The 6,077-nt window shown below is 36.7% G+C and overlaps 1 long non-coding RNA gene across 1 annotated transcript; it reads right to left on the reverse strand.

Moving 5' to 3' along the window:
- Nucleotides 1–1,593: 1,593 nt before the first annotated feature.
- LOC148155186 (uncharacterized) lies at nucleotides 1,594–6,077 on the reverse strand. The gene is made up of 3 exons (XR_015765655.1): nucleotides 3,660–6,077; nucleotides 3,390–3,513; nucleotides 1,594–2,558 (listed from the first exon to the last, which is right to left on the reverse strand). It is a non-coding gene; the product is annotated as an uncharacterized LOC148155186 (long non-coding RNA).

A 6,077-nucleotide genomic window follows, 5' to 3' on the forward strand; every position in this document is an offset into this window, starting at 1 on the left:
GTTTGTTTGTGGCTTTAACCCATTCATTCCAAATTTTTCCCAAACATGTAAATATGAAAATCCGATGTCATTGATAGCCTTTTGAACTAATCAGGGAAATAATTTAAAAAATTGTGGAAAAGTATGTAAAAAAGTGTGTTTTATGTTCGGTCACAATTGTGACCGGTGGGATAATATGGTGTTCTAATACTAAGATGAGCTAAAAGTGCTTTTTCCAAATAGACATGATCATAATATGTGAACATTGTTTCTTTAGTAGAATATATCTTGCCACAGCATTACTTTAGTGCAACATTTGCTCTGTAAAGTACAAATTTGACTATCAATATATTCTAAACCAAGGTAAATTTGAGTGCTTGAGTGTTTATGCATAATTATATTGAACTTCAGTCAGTTGTAGTGTCATCACAGTAACATAGATCATAAAGATAGCATCTACAGTAGAGGCTTTCATTTATATTTCTGAAAATTATGAACATTTGTCACACTGTCATAAAGTAAAACTCAATAGACTTAGTCCAGGGGTCTCCGTCTCCAGGATTTAGGGCCTGTGTCATGCATCTTTTCCATCCGCCTCTGCTTCAGCACACCTGAATCAGGTGATAAGCAGGACTCTGGAGAACTGGACTGCATACTGAGAGGGTGATCCATTTAATTCAGGTGTGTTGGACCAGGAACACACCTGAAAGTTGCAGGATACCGGACCCCAAGGCCTGGAATCAAAGGAGAGTAGTATGGCTCCTTCTCACCATTTGGTGACTTTGGTTTTCTTCAATTTTAGGTTATTTCATCTCTTTCTTACTTTCCATGTTCTTTCTTGAAACACTCAGTGTGCAATAAAACCTTGAATTTCTCCAAGGCATGGGTGGTGCAAAAGCAACAACTGGAACAACATCTCTGGAAACGACTCTTGCATTGACTGGCCAGAAAGTGTCTTGGTTACATCTCGTCATAACTTGAAGAGAAGTGTCCATTTGAGATCTATTTCCATGACCTGCTGGCCTTATACCAAACCTTTGCATAAGATAATAAGCCATGATGAGCAAATCAGTTGTTCCTCCTACGACACATTTGTAAAATAATATCTGAAAGGTAAATGGCCTGTACTTGTGTAGTTCTTTATCAAGTCCAAATGACCTGAAAATGTTTTCACCACATTTAGTCATTCACCCATTCACACACACATTCACACACCGACAGCAGTAAGCTACTATATTGTAGCTACAGCTTGCCTGCCATAGTTTGACAGAAGTAAGGCAGTCATACACCGGCTCCTCCACCAGGGTCCTCTGACTACCACCGGCTGGCATGGTGGCTGAATTGTCCTCTTGATCAAGGCACAACTACTGACACAAACAAAGTGGGGGTTCCAGCAGGCAACCCACCAGGTACAAGATAAACTCCAACCTCCTAGGCTACCGGCACCGTTTCAGGTGTGCTTTTGGTATGGACCACCATCACTTCTTGGACCTGACTATGACATTGAACCTTGAGGGGGTTTGGTCATAAAGGTCTACACCTCTCATGTGCTCATTGATCTAGTTGACATCAGTCTCTATATAATTCTTCATCTTTGTTTCCATTAGGAAAATATTGTTGTTTTTCTAGTGGATCAGCAGTTTCTCATCTTGTGTTGGAACCTCATTTGGATCCTCTTTAAAGGGTACATCAAAGAGACAGCTGTCCCTTCGTCATAAACTTTTGCAGGTGGTAACAGAGTACCACATGCCTGATGAAGGGTCAGATTATCCTCTTTTCCCATGAACTGATCATATGCATTCAAAATCAGGCATGGAAAATGGCCCATCTTCCCCTTATAGTCCATGTCTAAGCCATCACTATCAAAATCAGTAAGGGTTCCATTTTTCTCACAACTACATTGTTGTATGCTTTGTCTGGCTATAACAAAGTCCAACAAATCAAGAACCAAACTCAAAATTAATCTTAAAAAGGAAGAAGTTAGGAATTGGAAGAATATGGTATGTATTTAAATAAGTGGACCTATTGGTCAAACGTATTCTCCCACCTGTCACTATTATGACCGTCAACATGTTTACACATCCTGCTCACACACCTAACAAATTTTTATAAATGCAAAGGTGAATATCATAACTAGACACTTTAAAGATGATGTGCACCAAAAATCTTTGTTGTATGTTTATTTAAACATACATTGCTATCCTCTTCTTTGGGAGGTTTGTGGCACTCTTTTTCTCGCCGAGGTGCAACCAAGATTTAATCAGCTCTAGTCATGTGATAATTTAGTCTAAACATGTGATACTGCATAAGTATTATCCAAACACTAAACTTTGAATGTTTGCTGAACATTAACTGAAAATTTAATCAGCAAGCTTTTTAGAGTCCTTGAAAGTGAAAAAACAAATCATTTTTCCTCTGATGTTTGGGTGAACTCTTCTCTGCGGAGGTCGGCCATCTCTCTGGTTCTTCCTGAAGGAGATCCATCAGGAGTTCTGGTGCTGCTCACAGTGCAGACGGTTCTCCTCCCTGTTTGCCGTTGTCCCTCTCTCAGCCAGAATCTCCAGTCATTTTTCTTGATCCTTGAATAAACATAACAGAATATGTTCTGGGTGTTATTTATGATTCGTTTGTTAATTAAAACAATGTTTAATATAAAAATAAGATTAATTTATTTCCTTAACAATTCCTTCTCCTGTTCCCTCAGAAGGAAAGAGTTTAGGACTCACTAATTACATTTACTCAAATATAGTAGAGTAACTTTTTGAAACTCAAATGAAGTTTTAGGAGTACCGTTACTATGCTGAACTTTTTACTTTTACTCAGGTCATTTTATTATGAAGCATCACTATTCTTATTTAAACAAATTTTTTATTTTGTCTTTAAAAAACTAAAAATTCCGCTGAACTTTATATTTTGAGCCCTCTAATTGTGTAATTTTTTAAGATATGAAATAATTGATAACTTGATCAGTTACTCAGTACTTGTATACTTTTTACCAAATGCTTCTTTACTCATGTGTAATTTCTTATTCAGCTACTTTTTACTTAAACATGTAAGTAAGAGATAAACATGAGTAAAAACATGTTTGGAGTACAAATTATGGAACAGTAACCAAATGTTGAGGCATATATGTTGAACAAAAACAGGGAAACTAAGGTGGCCAAGTTATACATCCACAAAGAACTACTGAAATGAATAGTCATAATTACTTTATATGAATACGACATGTATGCATGTGGGCCACACTTGGCACATTTCAGGGATGTAACCAATAGGGACAGATTTTAGCAGGAGTTCAGCTTTTATCCATTCTGCATTCTGTACCCTCACTAAGGTCACTGTATTCAGGTAGTCTGTTTACAAACATCAGCGTTAATTTACCCCCACATTTTTTAAATTAAATGTGTCACCAGTGCATTTGGCCGGGTGTTCCTGCTCCAGAAAGGTGAAGGTCTCTGGTCACCCTGAAGCTGTGAACCCACTGGAAACAGAGACCAGAGGTCTGCAGGATGATCTGCTGTGACAGCTTAACATCTGAAAACATACACGATAGAAACATTAATGAATGTGCTGCAAAAACAAGCTGTACTTTTGACCTGGTGGCGATCAAAGGTACACCTGTTGGCCTCAAGTTTGGTTACAAATATGACTATAGTTGGAAAACATCAGCGTTAGCTTACCGTCTTCTGGGCAACCGGAGGATCCTGGACGGACAGCAGCGGTGCATGTCTGAAAGATGGCCTCCGATGCAGATCTCCAAGGCTTGCCACCGTCATTCTTTCAGCTCGATGCTCCGTAGAGCTGCCACTGGATATTGCAGTTCACTTACGATGTACGGTCAAGTCTGCTCCTTATAGTTGAATCACAGCTGGTAGCTACGAAGGCGTCCTGAACCTTCAATCGTAAGCCAACTTCAGCGGCCGCTTCGTCCAAACTATAAAAAACCCCGACGGTGAAGCTCTGAGTCCATCAGAGCCGCCAGCTGAAACACGTTCTGTCTGAGCGGCCACACAAAAATAAAGTCAGGAGTAATAACACTATTTTCTAATGAAGTTGATGAGCTTCTGCTTATTGATAACCCGTTAGTAGGTCGCCATCTTTCTTGAAAGCAAAGTAGGTGTGACGCTAACCAACCAATTGGGGAAGTTGTAGCCTGATGACGTGCCACTCCTCATTTGCATTTATTTTTCCCCCTAAGTTTTGCGGGGAAAATAGAATGTGATAAATAAGAAAATAAGGAAATACTAAATGAATAAGGGAAATTGGAAAATGGGAAAATTAAAAGTTTTTCAAACAAAAGTTAAATGAAAAATAGGTTAAAGAAAAATGGGTACATAAAGAAGGGATATATGAGAAATTGATTAATGAAAGTGGGAAATAGAAAATCGGGTTAATGGAAAAAGGAAATGGAAAAATGGTTAAATTAAAAGATAGATTAATGAAAAATGGGTAAATAGATAAAGAGATTAATGAAAAATGGGTAAATGAAAAATAGATAAAAGAAAATGGGTAAGTAAAAAAGGGATATATGAGAAATTGATTAATGAAAGTGGGAAATAGAAAATCGGGTTAATGGAAAAAGGAAATGGAAAATGGTTAAATTAAAAGATAGATTAATGAAAAATGGGTAAATAGATAAAGAGATTAATGAAAAATGGGTAAATGAAAAATAGATAAAAGAAAATGAAATGGGTAAATAAAAAAAAGGGATATATGAGAAATTGATTAATGAAAGTGGGAAATAGAAAATCGGGTTAATGGAAAAAGGAAATGGAAAAATGGTTAAATTAAAAGATAGATTAATGAAAAATGGGTAAATAGATAAAGAGATTAATGAAAAATGGGTAAATGAAAAATAGATAAAAGAAAATGGGTAAGTAAAAAAGGGATATATGAGAAATTGATTAATGAAACTGGGAAATAGAAAATCGGGTTAATGGAAAAAGGAAATTGAAAAACGGTTAAATTAAAAAATAGATTAATGAAAAATGGGTAAATGGATAAAGGGATAAATGACAAATAGATAAATAAAAAAGAGAAATTGGGAAATTGATAATATGAAAAATAAATAAATTAAAAATTGGTTTAATGAAAAAGCTAAATTATTTATTTAACACATTTTTTATTTATTTCACTCATTTACTTCATTTTTGATTTATTTTACTCATTTTTTATTTATTTAACCCATTTATTTATTTATTTAATTTTGGCGCAAATGGCTCTCCATAGGCAGGAGCTTGCTCCGCTCAGCAAATGCAGGTGACGTTCATGGAACGCCGCTTAAAGCCACTCAACTGCGCATGTCCATAAGGTCGTGCCAGGCATAGACATAATATAAGGATAGACGCCTCATGGACCGCTCTCGCCAATAGACCCTTTTCACAGTGACGTCAGACAATGGCCGCCATAACTCAAACCTGGGTATCTTTACTTCCGGTGTGATTTTGCTTTGGGAACCAAGCTGAAAAATTCCCGCATTCTCATAATCTTAAGGATATAATTAAAGGTAAGTTTAATAATAACAGCATTTAAGTGTTAGATAGCTGTTATTAATCATTGTAAAATCACCATTCTCTAACTGTGTATAAAATAAACAGCCTCCAATCGGAGAGTAAACCACCTAGCAGCAGCTTTAGCCACATTTAGGAAAAAATATACTCTCCGTCAGCGCTGTAACGTTTAGAGGTTCACTTTCTGTATTTTATAAAACAGTGTTTACGTGTTAGATAACCGTTATTAGTCATTGTCAATTTACCATTCTCCAACCAGCCTCCGATCATGAGTAAACCAGCTAGCAGCAGCTTTAGCCACAGTTAGGAAACATATACACCGCCGCCTGTCAGTGATGTAACGTTTAGAGGTTCATTTTCTGTATTAATGGAAAATAAAGGACATAAAAATAACTTTAATCTGATTACTGGATTTGAAATACGAGCTCGTTAGATTATTCGTTACCGGAAAAAGTGGTCCGATTAGAGGAAGGCATTACAAAGCAGCGGCGGCACCGGACATCTCTGCTTATAACAAACAAACCCCTATTTTATGGGATGAGTGGCAACTCCAGTCTATAATTTAAAAATCTGATCAAGATTAGAGCC

Source organism: Poecilia mexicana, unplaced genomic scaffold, assembly GCF_051168715.1.
Source record: "Poecilia mexicana isolate PSO_F unplaced genomic scaffold, ASM5116871v1 scaffold_16, whole genome shotgun sequence".
Classification (NCBI taxonomy): Eukaryota; Metazoa; Chordata; class Actinopteri; order Cyprinodontiformes; family Poeciliidae; genus Poecilia; species Poecilia mexicana.